This window comes from Papio anubis, chromosome 10, assembly GCF_008728515.1.
Source record: "Papio anubis isolate 15944 chromosome 10, Panubis1.0, whole genome shotgun sequence".
Classification (NCBI taxonomy): Eukaryota; Metazoa; Chordata; class Mammalia; order Primates; family Cercopithecidae; genus Papio; species Papio anubis.
Window position 1 is genome coordinate 105,179,664 of NC_044985.1, and position 24,884 is coordinate 105,204,547.

The window sequence follows — 24,884 nt, forward strand, 5'->3', positions numbered from 1 at the left end:
CAACTTTTTTTCCTATGACTGTCCCAAAGTATTATACCGTCATTGCTTCCAGTGAAAATACTATGCATCTATACGGACAATTTTTTTTTCCTTTTCAAAATATATTCAAATTTTGAAGGTCTGGACTCCCTTCATGCTTTAGTTAACCTAAGACTGAGGTGATCATTCTACTGACAAGTCTGTTTAGCAATAAAAGAAACAACAAAGAACCGCAATGGCTAGAAAAGTAAAATATCAGACATTCCAAAATTATTTTCCAGGCTCTTCTGCTGACCTCCTGGAAAAACCTCCGGTTTCCTTGGAGTGCTAGTTAAAAACCACTGTTGTGCTGGCCTCCAACTACTCTTTCTTACATATGTAGCCAGCCTCCCACCCACGGAGCCCAGCCATCCCGGCAGGTGCAAGCACTCGGCATTGCAAATGAATGCAATTGGATGGAACAATAAGTAAAAATAAAGTTCATCTAGAACAGACATGAGACAAATCTTCTGGTGTCACACCCCCGTTTTTAAATGAAATTCCTTTCCGCTCCCCCCTTTGGAAAGAAAAGTCTGAAAATCAAGCACTTTGCTTTTTCGGGGTTTTGCTTACTCTAAATGATGCAATCAATCCAGCCCTGCCTCAGATGACAGCGTGGAGTGACAATATCCAATCCCATCACTGGTCCCACCAGCTCTATCCCACCAGAAGCCTGACCCTCCCCTGAAAACTCATTTACGGAAAAATACAATCAAGCCGTCTCCAAGGGGCTGCCTCCTAGGGAACTTTTGTGTCATTGCCTTGAGGAGAAAGAACTTCACCTTGAGCTGGAATAAACTGACATTCCCTACATGGTGTCATGTGCCTGATTGAATGCAGAGAAAAATAAATCCAGGCTGCCCAGCATCTCTCCACTGAAGGTTATGTCGGAGCAAGGAGGCAGGCAGGAAGACGTTGTATAGTTACGGCACATGGCATTCATCTTTCTATGATGATGGATCAAGAGACAAAATATTCACTCTGTTAGAAACAAATCGACAAACCCAGGGTAGAAAGCCAGCAGCTCATTATCATTTCAAAAACTGAGCAGGGGTTTGTGCAGGGAATAGAAGAAGCAGAGATGAGAACGCAAGGACACGTGTTCTCCCTGTAAGGGCTTGACAGAGCGAAATAAATCAGCCCCATTGAAGACACAAAGCAGCCCCCATTGGGCAAGTGAGTAGGGGACTGTAGTTACTCTCCCTGAAGTTTCCAATGTGCTTTTGAGGCTAGTCAACTGTGGAAGAACCCAGAGGAAAGACGGTCAGGATTGGAGGGGCTGCTGGGAAACAATGAGCTCCCTCGCCATGAGTGTGTGGGCAGAGTGCCAGCTGCATGTTGAGCAGAGCAGGGCAATGGATCCTGAAACCCCGTCCTGGCACCTCACAGTGGTCTCCAACCATAGCTAGTCCATGAGCTTGCTGCAAGGTGGATTAGCAGGGCAGATGATCCGGAAGCTGGTAAGAGTCAGCTGCCACCTGCAAGAGCCAATGTGTTAGAGCAGAGAGAGCAAGCTGCTGAAGGAGAAGGAGGAAGAAAGCTGCGAGTAAAGCCAGCAAAGCGGCCATCAGCCATACTGCACAGCAATGGACAGGGCAACCACGTGACTTCTTCTCAATCCAGGGATCTTTCTGTTAATAATTAGACTGGGCATGGTGACTCATGCCTGTAATCCCAGCAATTTGGGAGGCCAAGGTGGGCAGATCACTTGAGGCCAGGAGTTCCAGACCAGCCTGGCCAACATAGCAAAGCCCCATCTGTACTAAAAATGCAAAAAAAATAGTGGGCATGGCGGTGAGCACCTGTAGTCCCAGCTACATGGGAAGTGCAGTATGAGAATCACTTGAACCCAGGAGGCGAAGATTGCAGTGAGCAGAGATCACACCACTGCACTCCAGCCTGGGTTACAGAGCAAGAATCTGTCTAAGTAAATAAATGAGGCTATATAATTAGAGTAGACTGGGACTGTCCTGGCAAATCAGGACGGAGGCATCACTCTAGTTATGGACAATGTCAGAAGAGAAAATGGGAGTGGCATCATTTTAGCCCTTCTTTCCCTAAAACATATCTATGCTTCTTTTCCCATCCAACCCTGTGGTCTACAAAAGGAACAGAAGATTCTACCCCAACTGGGCAGCATCTGAGATCAAAGTCAGCCCCACAAAGATGGAGGCTCCTCCCCCAAGTGGTGTGACACTGAAGCCACTTCCAAATGGAGACAGAAGGGTGATTATTGGGTTAGACAGATTTAGGTTTGGGTCCAGACCGTGGCATTTACTTAACCTCTCTGAGCCCCAGTTTTGTCACATGTAAAATGAGAAGTCGAGATTTGTGTGGGGCAATTGTGAGGATGCAAGAGAGAGTGTGTGCTTACAAATACCCGTGTGGCTTGCCCAACATCATGCTCTCTTCCAAGCCCAGGTATGCATTTACATGTATCATTTCTGTTGAAGCAGAGTGCCTGGCATCAAGCAAGTTTTCAAAATGTGTCATTAGCCGGTATGATTTTCCCTCTCCAGCTACGTTTTTGGTTCATTATTTGCACTACTATGAGAAACATGGAGGACACAGTCATGAGCCAAATACTGTCACTGTCGCTGTCCTAGAGGTCTTGTGATCAAATTATTTCACAATTAGATACATAGATGCAAATTCTGATACATTATGTGGAGAAAAACAATGTGGGGTAGTGTGAGAGGGAATCCCAGGGTGAGTCACCTTAGACTAGGCATTTGGAGAAGGCCTCAGAGTAGACAGCACCTAACCACTGTGTCCCGAACCCCCAGGAGGAGACAGCCCTGGAGAAGTGGGTAAGGACCCTCCAGGATAAGGGGAAGTGCGGGTATAAATATCCTGACCCAGGCAAGGACTGCGCACATTGGAGGACCCTGGGGAATGATGAAAGCAGAAGGAGAGAGGAAGAAAGGAAGAGAGAGGGCACAGGAAAGTGAGTCCCAGCAGTGGGTAGTAGCCACACCATGGAGAGCCTTGATAATTACTGACTCGATGCATATTTGTTGTGTGCCTTCTATACGCTTTTTCTTTTCTTTCTTTTTTTTTTTTTTTTTTTTTCTTTCTTTTGGAGACGGAGTGTGGCTCTCGCCCAGGCTGGAGTGCAGTAGTGCCATCTCGGCTCACTGCAAGTTCCGCCTCCCAGGTTCCCGCCATTCTCTTGCCTCAGCCTCCCAAGTAGTTGGGACTACAGGCTCCCACCACCACGCCTGGCTGATGTTTTATATTTTTGTTAGAGACTGGGTTTCACCGTGTTCGCCAGGATGGTCTCCATCTCCTGACCTCATGATCCACCCGTCTTGGCCTCCCAAAGTGCTGGGATTACAGGTGTGAGCCATCACGCCGGCTTTTCTAGCCACCAAGTGTTCAAATTTAATAAAGCAGAATGCAAAGCCATTAAAGAGTCTGAAGCTCTGAAGAAACATGAAGCATGATCTATTTACTTTTTAAAGTGTCCATTCTAGCTGCTGAGTGGCAAACCAGGGAGGTGGGGAGAAGGAGGTGTAGGAACTGAAAAGGAAACTCTAGCTGTAGTTTGAGGAAGAGTATGTAGTGATTCCGACCAGGGTGATCTTGGTGGAGCTAAAGAGAAATGAATGGACTAAGGGTGTATTTGGAGATGATGACAATGGGTCTTGGTGATGTTGAGTATGAGGAGGAAGAAAGGGAGGTATCAAAAGTAATTTAATACTCTAAGATTTGGACTCCTGAATACATAAAGACTGGGAGAGACTTAGGCTTGAGAAGATTAAAAGTGCTTCCTGGTAGTAAAATTTTAGATATTTGTCAGATAATAAAGTGGCTAACTCAAGTAGGCAGATGTGTATATGGATCGGAGGCCCAAAGGAAAGAGGTAGCCTAAATGTACATCACTGGGAGCAGTGGGAATATACATGTTATTCAAACATGAGGACAGATGCAACCATATGGAAACCCTGTAGAAAGAAAAGAGATCAAAACATGCTACAAATTCTCATTTCTCCATCCCGTCACTGACCTCAGAGTTATTACAAAATAATAATATTTGTCACTTATCTTTTAAAATTCTTGTAAGAGTGAGTTTGTATCCTTCCTTCTTTGAGTAGTATGTGTTTTGTTTTGTAAAGAAATTTAGGCTTTTCCTTCATAATTTTGCTTTTGGTACAAGTTTAGAAAGTCCTTGCCCACTACCAAGGTTTTAGAACAAAATCCTAGCAACCCAGAAGTTTATTACAGCATTATTTATAATAGTAATTTTTATAAAAACTAGAAATAGCCTGGGCATATATCAATAATTGATTTGTTAAATATGTAACTTCACATAATAGAATGCTTTGCAGCCATTAAAAATATGCCTCTATTTACCGACATTGAACCACCTCTATTATACATTTAGTGCCAAAATAATATAAAATATAATTATAGAAAAATTTCCTTTCTGGAAAACTGTTTCCATATTAACAACTATATTTTTATCTATTGCTGTTTCTTTCTGTAATAAAAGAGTAAACATTTTATTTATGTGTATCTTATCTCCCAATTAACTCTTAAGCTTTTATATTCTCTTCATATATTACCTATTCAAGAACTTAATTAAATTTTATAAACAATAAGTCATCACTTACGATTTTTAAAATGTATACTATAAATAATGACGACTAACATTTGTTTAGTCCATACTGTGTGCCAGAATTTGTCACAAGCATACATCAATACAAAAGAGTAGAGAACTGGCAACATGGATTTCAACAGATACATAATAAAGTTATCACTGCTCTTCATCTAATTGGCAAGTCAGAAATTTGGCTGTTGACTGCCTTTTATAAAACTGTTCAGCTCTCTTCCTGGAGGCTATCAGGCTAGGAGCCTTCCTCCCTTTCATGGCCAGGGGCAAACATTTAAACGATTCAGTATTGGCTTTGACAGCCTTCCTCTTGCCTTTTTGCTCCATTCTTCATACTGTAAATATCCAGAAACAGCTAACCTCCCTCAACCTCAGATGCTATGACTCAGTAGACCCCCTTCTCCTCCCCAGTCCAGAGTTCTCATCAACAAATCCCCTCTCTACCAGCAGTGAGAAGTCTTATTTCCTTTGTGCAGCTGGTCTAATCTAGAAATTATGGGAAAGGCAATCGGATTCCATTAATTTGTTCTAGAGTATTAATAACTGACAGTCCTCTGACCTTCCTAGAGTTACTTGCATTGAAAATAAAATTAAGAGGTAAAGGGTAGAAAACTCCAAAACCCAAATGGCTGCCATTGGTGGAATGTTAACTAGTATGCCAACTGAAGTGAGCCGATCCATGCAGATATCCTTGGACAGTCCTGCTCTGCCTAATGGTCTACCTGGAGGTGGAGGCAGGAAGGCGGGTATCAGGACAAGGAAGGTGAGAGAAGCTAAATTCCTTTTGTTTGTGATGCTCTTGATTTTCATAGCTTTATCTTTCTCTAAAACCTCAAAACCCAAAGATCCTCTAAAATCCTTCCATTTTGTCCTGTTTTGTTTCGTTTTGAGACCATTTTCCCATGTTGGTGACAGTGAGGTTCTGTCGGTAGAAGAGCATTAGCAAGAGAATTGAGCTCCTTGTTGCTGAAAGTGCCTGTCCATGCGGAAGGTCAGGATGATGTGGAGCGCAAAGCAACCCCAAACCATTTCACCCATTTCTTCTCTACGTCCAACCTCCCATTTCCTGTCTCCAAAGAGTCTCACCAGATCCTAAGTTGGCCAGGCCTTGAGAAAACTGAGAAACCACACTGTTTTGGTCCAAAAAAACAGACACAGAGAGCTTACATTTTTCTCTTCCATTAACATTCAAGTATTTTAATGAACACCAGATTTTACCATTTGTTCCTAGGGGAGGATATTTGAGTTTTCTGTGGCTTATTTTATTTTTAATATTTAAAAATCTTTTCCCTCGATGAGGTATAACTATAACTGCATTTTGAAAAGTGGGCAGCATTTGGTTACTGGAATTATTTTATGAATATGGTGACAAAAAATTAACTTCATGTGTCTTTTGTAAGGTGCTTTATAATTTTTTTTAATTTATCAAGACCAGGTTTTTAAACCAACCTGGATTCTGTAACGTGTGAATACCAATGCACAATGACTTATAAGAAGTCATTTAAGCAGATATGTATAGAGAAAAACTCATGTGCAATATAAAGGGTATTCAAATTGTTTCATCTAACCACAGCAAAGAACAAATCATCCCCAAAGTATAAAGTGGTTTAAAGACAGGGAATTGAGAACTAAATTTGAAGCTGACATCTTGACAGCCTCATGACCTAGTTTCAGGCACAGAGCTATACACGAGTGACAAACGAGGAAGAAAGAGAGATAGACTTAAGGATCCAGAGTAAAAGAAGAAAAAGAGAAAGAGGGTGATGTGGTGGAATGAGGAGAATAAAAGGCATCAGGAAACAGTTAAGAATAAAATACTATAACAGAATATGGCAGGTAGACTGATAGTCTTCAAGTTGTTCTTTGGTTGGTGGGATCAGTGCATAGAGAATGAATAGTATACGTTTGAATGTTATTATATTTGTAAATATAAACGTACATTTTGTAATGCAAGAGTGACTAATGCTCTGTCCACTAAAATGACAAGCTGGTGAAAACTGCAAGAGGGGAGATAAGTTTTATGTTAATTTTTTCAGTTAAAATAGCTAACACTAGGCACCACCAACATCTGTAGATTTCTTTCAACTTCTGTGTTCCCGTATGGGTAGACATCACATTGGAGAAGATGAATTCCCCAGGACTCCAATCTGGAGTTTGTGGTCAGTGGATCTTCCTTTTTTTTTTTTTTTTTTTTTTTTTTGAGACAGAGTCTCGCTGTGTCGCCTAGGCCGGAGTGCAGTGGCGCAATCTCGGCTCCCTGGAACCTCTGCCTCCCAAATTGAAGCGATTCTCCTGCCTCAGCCTCCCGAGTAGCTGGAATTACAGGCATACGCCACCGTGTCTGGCTAATTTTGTATTTTTAGTAGAGACGGGGTTTCACCATGTTGGTCAGGCTGGTCTCGAACTCCTGACCTCAGGTGATCCACCTGCCTCGGCCTCCCAAAGTGTTGGGATTACAGGTGTGAGTCACCACGCCTGGCCTTAGTGGATCTTCTTAAGTCTGTGCCTTTCCTTTTGACATGGAGATGGTCTCAAATTTTGCTTTTTCATCTCAGTGTCTTTGGGTTTAAGAGACATCAGGGACCCCCAAAAAACTAGAGGAAAGAGAAAGCAGACTGTGGTATTACCTGGGGTTAGTAGCTAGTTTGTATTGCAGCTTTCAGCCGGACCCAGAGTCCCACTAGTTTCAAAAAGTGGTTCAGCAGAAAAGTACTATTTGAAGTTTTGTTTACTATTATAGGCAATCTTTCTGTGTGTGGGTGAGCCTCGTACACAGTGTCTACGTGACATCAACCAGTCAGATAAAATGTGAAGAATGCACTCCCTTAGGTATTTTTAAAGCATTTTGGTATTTTTCGAGATGTGTGTGTGTGTGTGTGTGTGTGTGTGTATGGTTGTGGGCTTCAATTTAAAATATTCCTTTTGATATGAATTTTGCTAAAAGAAATGCTTCCAGAAGGTTAATTAAGGTCAGAAGAGACCCCTTAGGATCATTGTTTCATAGATAACTAAAGGATTGGTTAAAAAGTATCAGGCCGATCCTATAGGATGAACTATGTACAGTTTTCTAGCAAACATGCATATGTATAGAAAATTGTTAATAATACGTAGTCATCCCTCAGTATTCTCAGGGCATTGGTTTCAGGATCCTCTGATATGCCAAGATCCATGAATGATCAAGTCTCTTATATAAAGTGGTGTAGTATTTTCATATGACCTAAGCACATCCTCCTGTGTACTTTACATCATCTCTAGATTAGTTATAATATCTAATACAGTGTAAATGCTATGTCGTTGTTCTACTGGGCTTTTAATTTGCATTATTTATTCTTTTTAATATTTTTGATCTATAATTGAAGTCTACAGATGGAAATACCGACTTTATAGATACATCTTTCTGTTTAGTACCACACTTTCTCATTTCCAGGCCCCACCCTGGGTTGCTGGGGGAAAAGGCAGAGATTAGAATGCCCTGGTGATTTTCCTATAGATAGCCTGAGAGTACATTTTTGAGGTAGCCCTCAGCTTTGATCACTGCAAATTTCAAAAATGAGTAAAGTTTTTCTGCCTCCACTAACTAGAGTTCAACAGCGTAATTTTTACTCCACTCATGCTTAGGTAGAGAGGATCATGGGGCTTAAATATGGTGGTCAAAGGCCCTAATAACAACAGCTCCTCCTCGAAGAATCCACTGGTGTTTAAGGTTTAGATTTTGATGAAAGCAGAATTGGTTCGGTCTTTCCTCTTAAGAATCTAATTGCTTCTAAATTTACCCAGATGTAAAGGAGTCCCGCTTGGGAAAAACAAGACTACATTCTGTTTCTGCTAGAGATTCAAATATGCATTCCTGAGTTTTTAGAAGAACCTGGACATGGGTAGATTATCAGAAAGACAAGAGTGGCTCTGGGGGTGAGCTCACCACAAGAAGGGAGACTGTACACTAGCCCGATGCAACATCCAGATCTAAGGACCATAGCAAGAGAGAACTGAGATGCTGCTGGTACAGCATGCAGCAGGTCCTGGGATCCAGCCTGGCACAACCAATCAGGCAGCACATGCACCATAGGATGGGAGAGAAAGCAGCAGCAGCCACCCTCCTATAAACCACAGTGGCGGGCCTCCCAAACATTGCCGGGTAACAGCAACAGCAACAAGATGAAAGGAGGTTAAGCCCCGCCGCAATGAGGCAAGTTCATAACATGAGCCAGGTTTGAGCTCTAAGGAGCCGGCACTGGGTATTGCAGCTTAGTGGGGACTCTATAAACAAACCTAGGAAAACTCCACGTTGTTAGGAGAATGGGAGGCTTAAACAGACTGTACCTCCTGACATCAATCAGGCGAGGTGTTTAAAGCCAAAGAAATTGTACATTAAGGTAAATGTAACCCATTTGTACTCCCAAATAGGGAAGGATAGGTGGACTGGTTCCATTTGCAGGGTTTTTTTTTTTTTTTCCTGTTGACTATGACCCAAATCCACTCAACAAAGGAAAGTCTGAAGACTTAACTCCTCTGAGCGACTACCTTTAAATGCTCAAAATTCCTTTTGTTAATAATCTCCATCTCTGCCTCAGAGATGGAAGGGCTGTTTCTTTTAAAGACATGCTAGGATTGAGGGTGAAAAAAATATAAACATCTTCCAGGTAACGTTTTACCCAGCACACTCTCTCATTACTCAAATGCCCATTCCTGTGGCTGGGCCTTTCCTACCACTTAGCAAGGCTGGCATGTCAGGGAGCTTTGATGTCTAACAGCTTTGTGGATGTTACATGTGTTTTTCACTGTGGAGGCCCAGCCCTAGCCTTCCCACATTCAGGTTTTGACAAGCAGAACCTCAATGGATTTTGTCCAGTGCTTTATTTCAAATTCCATTTAATGTCCCTTCAAGGTGGTTTCAGAGTAAATGAATGAACTGAGGTTTTATTTAAATATAACTTGAGTGTTATATTTATTTATTAAATATAACATATATTATATTTATTATATTATATATTTATATATTATATTTATTATAATATATTACCTATATTAAATATAACTCAAGTTATATTTAAATAAATATATTTAAGATAAAATTTGGCATAACACAAATGAAGTATTTGTGAGATAAGTATTCTGGCTAGGGCTTGGCAAACATTCTTTTAACAAGTCAGAGAGTCAATATTTTTGGATTTGTGTGCCATAGAGTCTCTGTCACTAGTAAACTCTGCTACGGAACCATGAAAGCAGTGTAAATAAAATATAAACAACTGGATGTGGCTGTATTTCAATAAAACTTTATTTGTAAAAGCAGGCAGATGGCCCATAGGCTCTGGTTTATTTACACCTGTTTCAGGCCCTTACATTCTGACACAGGTGCCTCTGTTTTGTTTTGTTGTGCCTTTAACAAAGGTAGCTGTCTTTGAAATTATAAGTGACCCATGAGTAGTGACAATAGATTTCAGAAGATGAGCGTGCAGTCATTAGAACTGTGGAATTAGCATGAGATTGCTAAACAACAACAGCAAAAAACTAAATATAGAAAACAAATATTTCCTCATGTCAAAATCACAAAAGTGAAAATATATACTAACGTAAATTCTTGGTATTAGAAATATAAAATAAAGATCTGGTAAATATGTAGCTTAATTATAAAATCACACACAGACACACAGGGAAAAGGGTGATGCTGTACAGAAACAATAAAGAAAGTACATTATGTGAATTGATGAATATTTGAAATGCATAGCTACAATAAAGTCACGTTTCCACATGTAAGCAACAAATCTGTGTCTCTTGATTGCTGATTAAGTCCATACATTTTGAAAATGATAGACATAAACAAGTAAAGCCAAAGAGAGAAAAAAAATAAAACAAAAAGTGGAACTCACCTCATTTTGCTGTGATCTCTGTCTGTGACAACCACCCTCAAAGCCTTACCAGTTGGAGAGAAAAACTTGGCTATTAAAGAAGCCAATGGGCTGGGCGCGGTGGCTCAAACCTGTAATCCCAGCACTTTGGGAGGCCAAGACGGGCGGATCACGAGGTCAGGAGATGGAGACCATCCTGGCTAACACGGTGAAACCCCGTCTTTACTACAAAAAATACAAAAAATTAGCCGGGCAAGGTGGCGGGCGCCTGTAGTCCCAGCTACTCCGGAGGCTGAGGCAGGAGAATGGCGTGAACCCGGGAGGCGGAGCTTGCAGTGAGCTGAGATCCGGCCACTGCACTCCAGCCTGGGCGAAAGAGCAGCCCCCTCCCTCAAAAAAAAAAAAAAAAAAAAAAAACAGCCAATGATTTTTTCATGAGCAAATGTCAATTTCAAAGATAATATGTTGAATTAAACTTTCCACAGGACATATTTTTTTATGGGCTCGCATTTTAGTGAAGTCTCTTTTTCAAGCAACAAACATACAAGGGAAAAAGTGTGGTTTTTCCGTAGTTTCTATCATAATAGAAACTGAAATTCCTTATGTAATTCTCCATTTTGCATATCAAAAAACTAGTTTTACTCAAACTTGAAAAATCAAATGATAAATTCCTAGCAGCTTACCTGGTTTTCGCAAATTCCTTGTGTAGTTAGAATTTCCTTCCACACTGTTTTTTTTTTTTTTTTTTTTGCTGTTGTTTTTATTTTTTTAAAAAATGTACTTAAGTTTTAAAGAAAGAAAAATTTGTATCAGATACTCTTTTCTGCCCATGCTTCTTACCTCTTTTTTTAGATTTAATGTTTTGTTTTGTTTTTCTTTTTGAGATGGAGTCTCACTCTGTCCCCCAGGCTGGAATGCAATAGCACAATCTCGGCTCACTGCAACCTCCGCCTCCCCGGTTCAAGCGATTCTCCTGCCTCAGCCTCCCAAGTAGCTGGGATTACAGGCATGTGCCATGATGCCCAGGTAATTTTTGTATTTTTAGGAGAGACGGGGTTTCGCCATGTTGGCCAGGCTGGTCTCGAACTCCTGACCTCAGTTGATCCACCTGCCTTGGCCTCCCAAAGTGCTGAGATTACAGTTGTGAGCCTAACTTTTAAAATTAATATACAATAAAGTTAATTTTATATACAATTCTATGATTTTACCACATGTATAGATTCCTGTAAATACTATAAGATTCAGGATAGAAAAAGGTTCTCTCCCCCAAATTCTTCCTGTTGCCTCTTTATAGCCCACTTCCTCCAGCTCTAACCCATGGCAACCTCTGATCTGTTCTCTATCACTCTAGTTTTGTCTTTTGAGACTTTCATTTAAACAGAAGCATGCAGTATGCAATATTTTGAAACTGCCTTTTTTCACTCAGAGTAATGCCTTTGAGATCCAGCCAAGCAATTCCACATATTAATAGTTTATTCCTTTCTATTGGTGAGTAGTTTTCCATTATATTGCTGTAGCATGGTTTGTAATCTAATCACCACTGACATTTGTTTTGCTTGCAGTTTCTGATGATGATAAATAGAACTGCTGTCAACACTCATGCACAGGTTTTTGTGTGAACATAAGTTTTAATTTCACTTGAGTAAATATCTAAAAATGGGATACCTAGTTATATGGCAAGTGCATATTTAGCTTTACAGGAAACTGCAAAAACGGTTTTCTAGAGCGGCCATACCATTTTACACTCCCAGCAGCAATGGACAAGAGTTTCAGTTGCTCCACATTCCACATCTTAACCACCATCTGGTATTGGCAGTATTTTTTTTAAGTCATCCTAGTAAGTGTAGTAGGAATTCATCATCATCTTTAAAAAACAAACATTTATTTTTTATTGTCTTCCTCTGAGAATCTATTTTATAGTTTTCTAGAAATTTCTTCTGACTCCCCACTCTGTTCTAAGTGCTAGAGAATCTATGCCCTACAGAAGGTCAAATTCACTCCTTCAACATGTTTCTTTTCCCCTCATTTTTGGTGATCCCAATCTAATTGTAGACACGATTTCTCTTTCAGAAGGAGCAAACTCATTAGGGTGGGTAGTGCTGGAGAGGAAGCTGTTAATGGGCAGTGAATCACCCACTTTGAAGCAACACCCCTGTTTGCCAGGGATCAGTCATGTTGATGCAGGTGTGTGTGTGGTGTTTTTGAAGAAGTAGAACTGGATTATCCCAGCATGGTAGTGTACCTACAAATTATAGTACAAACCCAGGCTTGCTGTCTAAAGGAGATTTGTAACAAATACAGTGTATCTCAATATATGTTGACAATCTATACCATAATGGGATTACACAAGTAGCTAAACTTGAAAGCAAATTGGTATTTGCATATCTAATTCTTGGGCTGAACCGTCTGTGGGCTAATTAACAATGATAATGAAAAGAGGGTATAATTTGGGATTTCAACGCAAGGGATATATTCTGAAAATTGCCAAGGCGGAGATCGTGGAGCGGAGAAAAGTGCGGAGGGAGATGGTGCTGAGAGACCAACGAGATATTAAATCTGGCTGCGGATCCAGTACGTTGTTTTCCATTCTCTTAAAGTGAATTTTGCAGTAGCCTAAAAGTAAACATAGGAAAAATGGGGAAGAGGTGAGCTTTGCAGAAGTGTGGAGGTGAAAATGAGGAAACTGCTATCATGACACTGTGCATGGTGTATTGTACAGAAAGTGTTTACATTTTATTCATTGGAGGCTTTCAAGTTTATAATATACAATTTAAAAATAGTCTTGAAGAAGGACAATTTGACAGCATTGTATAGGATAACTTAAGGGGAACTAGTTGGGAGGCTCTTGAAATAATCTTCAACTAACCTTCATTCGGACTCTACTTTGTCCCTCATATCCAGTCAATCTCAACTTCTTTCTTTCACAGTCACGTCCTTCTTACCTTAACTAATACTTTGGAGCTTCAATCCTGGGTTATTCATTGTTCTAAATTTCCTAAATTATTCTCTACTAAAGAATGTTTGAAAAAATTATCTCATGTAGACACCATGCATGCAGACAGTGAAGGGAAGTGCCATAAAATGTTTTTCTCAATAATATTTTCAATGTAAACCTTGGTTCCTACACTATTATTTCCCATAAAAACAAGGATTCAAGTTCAGTGTGAATGTGAATCAGTGAAGCCACTCAAGCACTGCTCACTGCTAGGGAGGCAAGCCACTGCTTTTCTCAACACAGCCCAGCAGTTGTCCAAAACCCTTTGTACAGACTAAGTACCTTTCTCAGGGCTAGTTTCTCTTGATGGATTTGAAGAGAGGGAGCTACTAGAATCTAGACATTCCCAGGATCAGGACTCTGAGAAATACATAAACAAAGTCTATGAAAATAACTGGACTCAAAATTCCTGAATGTAGCACAGGGCCTGTTCATAGTTACTTAAGGTGTACTTAATAACTTGAATTGGATCTCACCAACTAATTTGAGGTAACAGTTTTTCCTGCTCTATTTTCTTCTTTGTTATCAAAACAAGTAAAAATGAAAAATTACAAGAAAAAAGGTTTTTTGAAAGAGAAAAGCACTAACAAACCAGATGTAGAACTTCGAAATAGCTATAAAATGCTTGGTTCATGCAGACACAGTTGTCACAGAGCCACATGATGATGCCGCACATGGTATGTGTATAAATCTCTGTGGGTGGTAAGTTTGTTGATACATAATCAAATCTACCTTTATTTAGAGTTCAGAGGAAAATTTTCCAACAGAAATCTACTGATTGGCCGCCAAGATCAATTTTTCATTCACCCTTATTTTCTACCTTTAAGTAGCTAGAAACAATACAGAAGAGAGAAACATTTGGGAACAAATCTTTGACCCACCTTGTCTTCATCAGGCCCTCTGTAATTACACACACTTGGTCAACAATCTCATAATAACATGAAAAACTCCAAAAGTCAGACACTGTTAATGCCCCTTTTTAGTATTATTTGACGTTACCAACCCTCACCCAGCCAGTGACCCCCATCAATCAATAACTCAGTTATTCTACATTTTCTGAATGAATCTACCCATCTGACTGATTAAAAATGAATAAACCAAAATCAATGTATTAGTATCAGATAAAAACTGCGTTAGCGTGGTCTTTTCAAAATATCCAAATGTAAAACTAACCCCATCATTTTGGAGGTGGAATGACAGGCTCAACTTGAAAAATGAAAAAATAAAACGGGGTAAGATGAGTGAGCGAGATACCACATTAAGGAATACATTCTATGCCTCTACAGTTCATCTCTCTATCTAAAGCGGATATCACATCCAGTGCTGCTACACAAGGTAACCTAACCAGTACCAGGTTGACCTGACCAATCCACATTAGTAATGATATCTTATTTTCCTACTCACTCAAGAGTATGTTTTTAATTGGCTACATTTTTAAAAGCTTTTACAGAATCAATTCTATCATCTTCAGTGTTTTGGCTACGAGACTGAGGAGGGAAAAACAAAACTCTCCTTTTTGAAAAATTGGAGCATTTCTCATTATGTTTCCATTGTCAAAAGCTGAGTTTGAAATTTTAGAAAAGTTGCAAAGAATTCCACCAGTCTCAAGCATTTCTTCCTTTTATTTAATCTCATTTGTCTCATATAATCATATATCTGCATATAATTCATCAACAGTGTTATCAAATGGAACCCTGATGATGCCAGGGTAACTATACACTCACAAATATTTCCAGTCTTTGTGTCTGAGGCTACGTGTGTAGACGTTTACCATTTCCATTTGTGCCAAGTCTTAGTGTATCTGGATTATTGGATTCTAAAAGGAAAATTAAAGAGGGATGAGTTCGGAGTCTGCTACTCACTTGATACAAAACCTTAGGCAGGACACATCTTGAATCACAGCTTCTACTTCTATAAATGTTGAGATAAGAGGAAGCTAACTATGCTAGGTAATCTTCAATGCTCCTTCCACCACCAGCAGTCAAGACTCCAAAGATAAGTTTCTTTTCTGTTGTCACCAATCACCTGTAGTTATTTACATGCTTAGCAAAAAAGTCAAAAGACGGTTAGTTTCACGGCCCCATTCTCTTACTTGTGCTCCAGCTCCTGGTATCTCCGAATGATTTCCATGCATAGTTCATCAAACCTATGATGGTTCCCTAAACAAAATGTCACACTTAGCTCTCTGAGATTGCTGAATTCATCTTTTTTTTTTTTTTTTAACCACCCCTCTGCTCCCATTTCATAACCTTGAAAATAGCCAGGCAGCCTCCTTGCAATCACTTCAGATTAATTGGCCGCTGTTTATTTGTGAGCGTCAGGCCTCCCTACTACCACCATCTGCTTCTTGTACTCAATGTTTCGCTGTCTATCATTGCTCAGTGTTACCCCTGATGGGGGTGTTTGGTCACCAGGGCAAGGTTTCAGCCAAACTTTAGGTCAGGTTTCTTCATGTTGACGCTCTGAACAAATATTTGTTGAAAAAAAGACTGCATTTTTTGAGAGAGGAATAAAAGTATAGACTCATATAGAGTTTATGGTTTCTATTAAATGTAATAGAAATTAAATTTTACCTGTTTATATTAACTACCATTGCATTGACATAATAAAGATTAATATAGCATTTATAGTTCTTTTACTATCAGCTGCAATGAATGACTGTTCATAATTGGGCCAAACTTTTACCTTCTTGTCTCCAACTGGCCTTTGTAAATCTGAGAGGAAATCGTGAAATTGACTCTCAAAAGACTTCTTTTACGAGGAGAACACCCCTCAGCCTCTCCAAAGAGTTCCTGAGTGGCCTTTGAGGTGAAAGACCCAGCATAGTGGCTGCACACTGGAGGGGAAGGGTCTGTCCGGTGTTCTCAGAACAGTTTAAAGTATCCTCTAAGAGGTGCATGGAAGGATGAACCTCAGGAAATGTTAGTCCTGCCCATCCTGAACGTGGCTCATGGTGTCAGTCCAAAAGAACTGCCTTTTCTACTCTCAAGAAACATGAAGCTAGAGTCCTCCCTAAGGGAGAAAGAGGCAGAGAGAAGAAATACTACATCTATTTCTAACATTATGCTTTTAAAAATACTTGATGGCTGAATATCTTCTCCCTAGCCACTGACCCCAGATTATAAAACCATTCTGCCCAAAGTGGAAGGACTTAATATTTGCTCCATGTTTTGAGGTATTAGAAAGAAGTTTTCTCTGTAAAGAATCAGGCCTCAACTAGCAGCCAATAGTGATTTTATGCTGCCTTCCAGAGAGCCTCGGCGGCAGCCCAGGAATTCAAACACAAGTGGAAGTGGGAACTCAGCTTGTCTCAATATCAATAAATTGTCCTTATAATAAAAGACAAGACTTGTTTGCCAGACCTATAAGGCAAACATATCTGTTTTGTGTACTGAAGAAAACTGGTCCATGGACAGTGTCACTAAATGAAGGCAGAAGCCTTTCATGCTGGAAAGGCCTAATGAGAACCGAGGGTTGCCTGATTTTACCAAATGCTCTCAGATGCCTGCCTTCAAAAGATTAACTGTTTTGTATCCACCAGCAGATTGCCCCTTTTTAGCTGGTCCTGAAACCTTTTTAAGCTTTGCCAGTCCCCTTTCCGGGGCTTGATACCAAATCGAGACAAGCTGATTGACGCTGATTTGGGGTTTATGCAAACAAAGCAGGAAGAGTGCATTTCCACCTGATTTTTTTTTTTTTTTTTATGGAAAAACATCGGACCCTGGATAAGCTCATTTATAAGTGGAATCTTGAGGTTTATTTATGTTTGTCAGTTCCTTAAAGAGAAAGAGAGGGAGAAGTTGATTGGCCTTGCTGCACAGTTTCATAAAACCACTCTGAAATGGAGCAAAATGAGTTGTTTCCAGAACAAAAACAAAAACAAAACAAAAAATGTTTAAGTCTCTATAGGATCTTGGTAAGTTTGGTTGGCTGGCATGAAGAAAATAATTTAATTAGGAAAAGGAACTAGGAAATTGCGTTAATTTAGTGACTTAAGTATGAAAATTAAAGAGAAACCTGCACATTCTGCATATGTATCCCAGAACTTAAAGAATACAAAAATTTTTTAAAAAAGAGAAAAAAAAATACATCAGCTAGATAAATTTTTTTTATTCATAAAATATACAATTTTCTCATTTTCTCTTTTGAAATCTGGAGAGTTTACAAGGGTTAAGCAGGAAGGGCTGACCTTGTTAAAAGTGAGGGTCTAAGTTCGCTGTGATAGGTTTATTCTCTTTGCCCGCTTGCCTAAGACATTCTCTTTAAAATTCAACTCTTCTGTATTTCTTCTCTTTTATTAGAGGCATAAAAAGCAGACACCAGATCCCTGAAGTTAAGATCGTGATCGTTTAGAAGTCCCATCTTGTGAAAGGGCTCCAGTTGGCTAGTGCAGCGGAGTGTCACAGATAGAGCATAGGCTTTGGGAGCAAAAGCCCTAATTTAAATTCAGACTCAGGCATTACTTTCTGGTTGACTGCAGGAAAGTGTGTTCAGCTGCAAAATGGGAATAATCATTCTCATCTCAGAAAGCCATTGGGAAGACTAAATGAGGTTTGATTTCATCATTTGTGAGCTGTTACATGGTGCCTGATACAGGCGCCTTCTCTAGGCTCTGAGTTCAGAGACAACAGTGAGGCATGTATTGTTTTCTGTTATTTCACATGGGAGCAAATTAGAGATTCTCCTCTAATCCTCTTTTCCATAAAACTAGTCCATAGATCTTGTGCTCCTCTTCCAGCTATTGTTTAGAAGCAAATAGAGGGGATTTGTCCCCTTAAGTCATAAAGAAAAAAAATGTTATTGGAGGTGCCCGAGAGACACAATAAGAATATAGTAAATACAGTATAGTATTAGCTGAAATACAAGACACTAAAACAATAATATTTTCAGTTTTTCCTTTGTCCCACCTTAAAATAAGAAAAACAAAATGCTAGGAGCAAATTTCTCATGAATACAAAGATACTCAAGTTTCTAAACCCTCACTTCCTAGACTCCTCTAAATCAGTACTTACTTTCAGGCTTAAGCGTATATTATTTTCCCTGAAGGCGGGTCCTCAAAATCATATAAGCTTCAAGTCAACACCAAGATCCACCCTGCAAAAAATTATCTCTAAATAAGTAACCTCGTCTTATTTCTGTTCCCTTCCCATATTGAAGTTTTGGTTCAAATTTTGAATGTGGAATCTGGAATCTGATGTGCAAAGCAAACAAAAGAAATGAGATTGCCTGATGAACTGGCAAACCCTTTGCACTCCAAAAACGCGGTGCACTCAGGGGAATAACGATAGATGGCATTTAGGTATTCGTCGCTCAATTATAAAGCACTATTTTAAAACATTCTAATTGACAAATAGCATATACGCAAAAGAGTACACAAACCATATGTGAATAGCTAAGTGGATTATTACAAATTGAAGACATCCTTGTAACTCCCACTCATGTCTAAATCTAGATCATTACCAACTCCCCAGAAAGCCCCGCTGTGCTGTCATTTGTGTATCTTCTCAAATGTTTTATTTGAAAAACATCAACCCTTCAAAAAAGTTGAAATAGCACAAAACACCTGCATACCTTTTAGTTAGAGTCATCAATTACTAATAGTTGGCCACAGTTGCTAGCTCTTGTGCTCCCTTTTCCTGCTCTCTCCTGTTGAAGTACTTGAAAGGTATCATAATGAGACAGGAGAATAGGGTCTGGAGGCAGAGAACCTAAGGCTGACTGACACTGACTTCCTAGAACTAAGTCAAAAGGAAAACCCCAACTTTCCATGCCTAAGTAACAAAAGGACTGGAGGCTCCTCCCTTTGCAACCCACCCCTTCTGTGCGTGACAGATGAAAAATTGAAAGTACCTTTGATTGGTCTTCTCCCATAACAAATCAGGCTGGTCGTGGGCCAAGTCTTTGTATAGGAGACTATACGTAGGAGTATAACTTTGCATAGGAGTATAACTGCATAGGAGTAATTTCAGCCCCTCATTGGTCACTTTCCACAACCAATCCCATGTTTCCATGGGGTGTGACTTTGTAACTTCACTTCAGCCTCTGATTGGTCACTTTCCACAATCTATCAGACTGATTGTGGGCCACTACTTCATTTACATAGGGTGCGCACCAAGTAACCAATGGGAAACCTCTAGAGGGTCAGGAAATTCTGTAACCAGGCCCTTGAGCCACTTGCTCAGCCCACTGCCACTCTGTAGGGTGTGCTTTTGTTTTCAATAAATCTCTGCTTTTGTTGCTTCATTCTTTCCTTTCTTTGTGCGTTTTGTTCAATTCTTTGTTCAAAGAACCAAGAACTTGGACACCTTCCACCAGTAACAATAACCTTACTCCTAACCTCACTCCTAAAAATTACGTGTATTTCCAAAAAAGCAGGCCACTCTCCTATATAATCATTATTATGATAAATGTTGATTCAGTGACATTGTCTAATATCAAATCTATATTTACATTTCCCTGATTGTCCCCAAAACTTGCTTTATAGTTTTCTCCCTATCCAGGACCCAATTAGTATTTCTGTATTACTTCTGGTTTTTATGTGTCTTTAGTCTTCTTTATTTCTGAAACAGTCTCGCCACCGTTTTCACCTTCAGGGCAGTGAAAACATAAACGGTCTTACCGAATGTCCCAGAACTGGGTTTCAAAAGTGGATCTTCTGTTTTTCTTTGTTATTGCTTGTGTTTATTTCTATACCTGAGGATGGCTACTTCAAATGTTACAGGCAAGACAAGCCATATAATTTATGGGAGCTGTGCAAAATGAAAAGACAAGGCCTCTTGCTCAAAAGGCAGGTAGAAATTGTTACTTAGGATCCTAAAATAGGCAGGGCACAATGGCTCACACTTGTAATCCTAGCACTTTGGGAGGCTGAGGTAGAAGAATCATGTGAGCTCAGAAGTTCAAGACAAGCCTGGGCAATATGGCAAGACCCCATATATATACAAAATTTAAAAGAAATTAGCCAAGCATGGTGTCACATGCTTGTGGTCCCAGCAACTTGGGAGACTGAGGCAGGAGAATTGCTTGAGCCCAGGAGGTTGAGGCTGCAGTGAGCTATCATTGTGCCACTGCACTCCAGCCTGGGTGATGGGCAAGACCTTGTCTTAAAAGAAAAGAAAATAGGCCGGGCGCGGTGGCTCAAGCCTGTAATCCCAGCACTTTGGGAGGCCGAGATGGGCGGATCACGAGGTCAGGAGATCGAGACCATCCTGGCTAACCCGGTGAAACCCCGTCTCTACTAAAAAATACAAAAAACTAGCCGGGCGAGGTGGCAGGCGCCTGTAGTCCCAGCTACTCAGGGAGGCTGAGGCAGGAGAAGGGCGTAAACCCGGGAGGCGGGGCTTGCAGTGAGCTGAGATCCGGCCACTGCACTCCAGCCTGGGCGACAGAGCGAGACTCTGTCTCAAAAAAAAAAAAAAAAAAAAGAAAGAAAAGAAAATATATTAACATATAAAGCTTCACCTTTAAAAATGTTTTCTTACTATAAAACATAATAGGCTGGTGGTACTATATGAGTACTACTGTAAACTTAAGAAATTGTGAAAAAAATCTGCTATTATAATTTCAGGCAATACAATAAATACTAATAAACTCAATATTTTATTAATAATAAAGCTAATATGATAACTTGATTGGTCATAAAATTTTTCTGGCTATATTTTCTGCCTATTCCTTTACTAGGCCAATTAAATGTATGCTTTTAGCAACCTCATCTTCAATAAAATTGACAGCAGTCTTTCTTGGCAAATAAAAGATCATAAATGATTTTTGATAATTTTTAATTTTCAGAAGGATATTTCTGAAGCAACTGTTACTACAGTTATTGAGTATTTTATGGACTATGAGAACATTAGGAGAAATCTTTAACAAATTATTTTGAAATACAAATTTTGGTATATCTGTAGCTGATGATTCTTGAGATATAATTTTTCTAAAATGTTTAACTCACAATGTTTTACACAAAGCAGTTTTGTGTAAATGTGAATTTAATTTTAAGTATACATTTATATAATGGCATTGTAATGTTTCCTCTGACAATTTTTGTAATTCATGGAGGTCATATAAGAAACCAAAAGTAGCTTCATGATTCATGTATAATTCAAACACCTGTTTACAGGTTATATCACTGTAGCTTCAATTACAAGAAAATATTCATCTTAAAATTGTTTTCTTGTTAATAGTTGGTTCACCCCAAACTTCATATGAAAATAGGATTATTTTCCATCAAATGTGATGATCTTTAAATTTAATTTCTGTTTGTAAGATTGTGGAGATATGTGGAGATATAAACCCAGTACTATATGTACACACACACACACACACACGTAAAAATTGTGTCAGAGAAACAATTATCTTATTTTATTTTATGTTATGGGATACATATGCAGGATGTGCAGGTTTGTTCCATCGGTAAACGTGTGCCATGGTGGTTTGCACGCATTAGCTCTTTTTCCTGATGCTCTCCTCCCTGACAGGTCCCAGGGTGTGTTGTTCTGCTCCCTGTGTCTGTGTGTGGAGAAAGAATTTTGTAAAAATCCATAGACAGTAGAAGTTGACTGCATTATTTATCCTATTAGATAAAACTGATATCATATTTCCCTGTACTCCATTAAAAAAACAAGAATTATGATGAATATATACATGGATATATTCCTACTTACATTATCAAATAAAAAGAAAAACATCTCACAAAATAGGTCAATGAATTTCCCACTGTGGAAAGGAGCTATGAGGCCAAATGCAGATATATTTTCTTAGCCTAATTTTTGTTTGCAATATGAAGTGCTTCTTTCACATTAAGACATCTATCTCCAACACCTTCTTCTTCCTTTCCTTCCAACCCACAAACTTCCATTTAGCACAAATACTGTACAATTGGCTGCACAAATTCAATATTCAACAGCTATAATTAGGATCAGGAGAAAGAAATGAAGGCATATTTTTCTTAAAGTAAAAAAAAACTACAGCTGAATTCATTTTACTTAGCGGCAATTAAAACACATTTGTGAATTTATAAATATTTTGTAGCATGGTTCTACAAGTGTTTCTAATTTGAGCAATGACAGGTGCTTGTTGTTTAAAATAAATAGCAATCCTGGGGTCTTTTACTTAGGATTCAAAAATGTGGAATAACTAAATTGAGTGCCAGCTACACTTAAAAAATAAATTCTGCTATTTCCTGCTCAGTGAACTCTGACAGGAATCAGAGTAGCAGGTGAAGAAGTGCCTACTATGTGCCAGGGGCTATGTTATTTAGTTGCATTTCATCATCAGAAAAATTCTGAATCTTAGTTGTTAGTAGCCTCATGTCATAAGAAAGGAAACTGAGCTTAGAACGGATCAATGACTTAGCCAAGATCAGATTGCCAAGAAGTGGTAGAGATGACGTTTGAGCACAAAGTCAGACCCTTTCCCGCAGCAGTAGTCACTGGTGCTGATCCTTGTTTTTGCCAACCACAGCTCAGCTGAATACCTGCAGGAGCTATCACAGTACAGCAATACCAGTCTTACATGCAGTTTAGGAAGAGGAAGAATTGTGGGTTTCCAGTAAACGGTGATCCAAATGTCTTTCTGTGTTCATTTTTAGGAAGCAATTGAAAGATTAAATGTTAAGCTCTGAAGTCAGGCTGTTTGCGTTTGAATCCCACTTCAGCCACTTCTTAGATTACGAATTTGGGTAGGTTTCTTAGCTACTCAAAGCCTTGGTTTCCCCTTGATAAAATGAGGATGCAATCATCATCTACCCTATAGGACTGCGTTGCAGATAAAATTAGATGATGAGTAGAATTCACTCAGCACACTGCCTGGCACATTATGAAAGCTCAATAAAATTTAGATATTATGATACTGTTCAATTTAAAGGGATCTTTGGAAGCATGCCCTGCTCAAGAGCCACACCTGAAGCCACAACAGGACAAATTCAGTCTTAGAATCACTAAGTCCTACAGCCTTTTAAAGAATCAGTTCAAGCATCATTTCTCCCGAGAATATTTCCTTGGTATTCCATATATGTTTGTCTAGCATTCTGCTTATCGGAATATACACAATATTTAAATAAACTTTATTCTGTCACAACGTATTATGGTGTTTACTTATGTGACTTTTGCCTTACCTAGACTGCGTGCTTTCTGAGGGCAGAAATTCTTTCTGTCTTACCCACCTCTGGACACGGTTAAGACTTTTGGCCCTTGCCCTAACTTGCTGGCACAGGGTCTTACCTCTGCAGAGCTGTTCCTCTCCCTGCAAAGAATTTCTGAGAGTCCCCAAAGTACTGTTCTGTCTGCTCGGCACCATGGCCTTGCTAAGGACTGTGGGACATGGTTACCTCTCTTTCTGGATATCATTTCCTTTTTCTATCACTGGGATCTCCTCCCAAGTGCTGCTAGAATAGCTCTTGGTATCCAAATTGCGCAGTATCCTGTGAAAAAGTGTGGAAGAATCTTGTCTGTTTGTGTTATGCTTTGTTCTAGGGTTTCCCAAAGTAGTAGTGGAGTACAAATGGTGGAAAAATGGGAGTGGTCCTCCCTAGGTGAAGGTAATAGAGGGTATGTGTCTGCAGAGAATTTGAAAACAATAAAACTAACTTAAAGTCAGTCTGCTTTTTAATACCACTATGTGCCAATCAATCAATCAATCAAACAGTGATGGTAATAAACTACCCCTCCCTGGACAAAAGAAAACCTTTAGTTGATCTCATTTCTAAACAATTGCTGTAATTATTGAGCTTTTAATAATAACAACAGCAACAATAATATATGCTTCAAATGATCAAGTTTTGTTACTTATACCTTAATATACATGGCATTCTACATGGAAGTTAACTCAGAGAACTCTCGGTAGTACAGTCAGTTTCCAGACATACAGGCTCAGCTATATAATTTCCTTTGAAGAGAAAGGAATGGTTTGGAATCGGTCCAGCTCATCTTGGGTGGAGTTTATGTCTCTAATCCCTTGAATACTACGTATTACTCAGTGTAAACAATAGATTCAAAATAATGATGGCATGTCGATTGTAAAGATGAAGAGACAGAACCTGACTTACTTCAACTCTGTCATTCTGTATGATCTCTTAGAGGTTTTGTGTTTGAAATTTTAAAACAGCAAAGCATACTATACATTTTGAGTCAGTTCAGTAAGTGCAAATTTTAGTTCATACATTAAATATCTTACTGAATTTTAATATTAAATTGAAATTTTAAAATTCTTTTTAAACTAAAGAATGAATCAATAAAATAATGATTCTTAGTACATGATTATGACTAGCAATAATTTTTAGAATAGGAAGGAAGAATCTTAAAAAGTAATCTGCTCTGTGCCCTGAGTGTCAAATATATCATACATGCCGTGACGAGCATGATCTCTGGGCCACCATATTTTACAAATTTAGAGTAATCTTTCAAATACCAAAAAC

General features: G+C 39.3%; 1 long non-coding RNA gene across 1 annotated transcript in view; it reads right to left on the reverse strand.

Moving 5' to 3' along the window:
* Positions 1-11,614: 11,614 nt before the first annotated feature.
* LOC108581424 overlaps positions 11,615-24,884 on the reverse strand; it is a 32,174-nt gene continuing 18,904 nt past the window's right edge. Inside the window, exon 3 of the long non-coding RNA XR_001893621.3 lies at positions 11,615-13,092. This is a non-coding gene — a long non-coding RNA (uncharacterized LOC108581424). The remainder of the gene's footprint in view (positions 13,093-24,884) is intronic.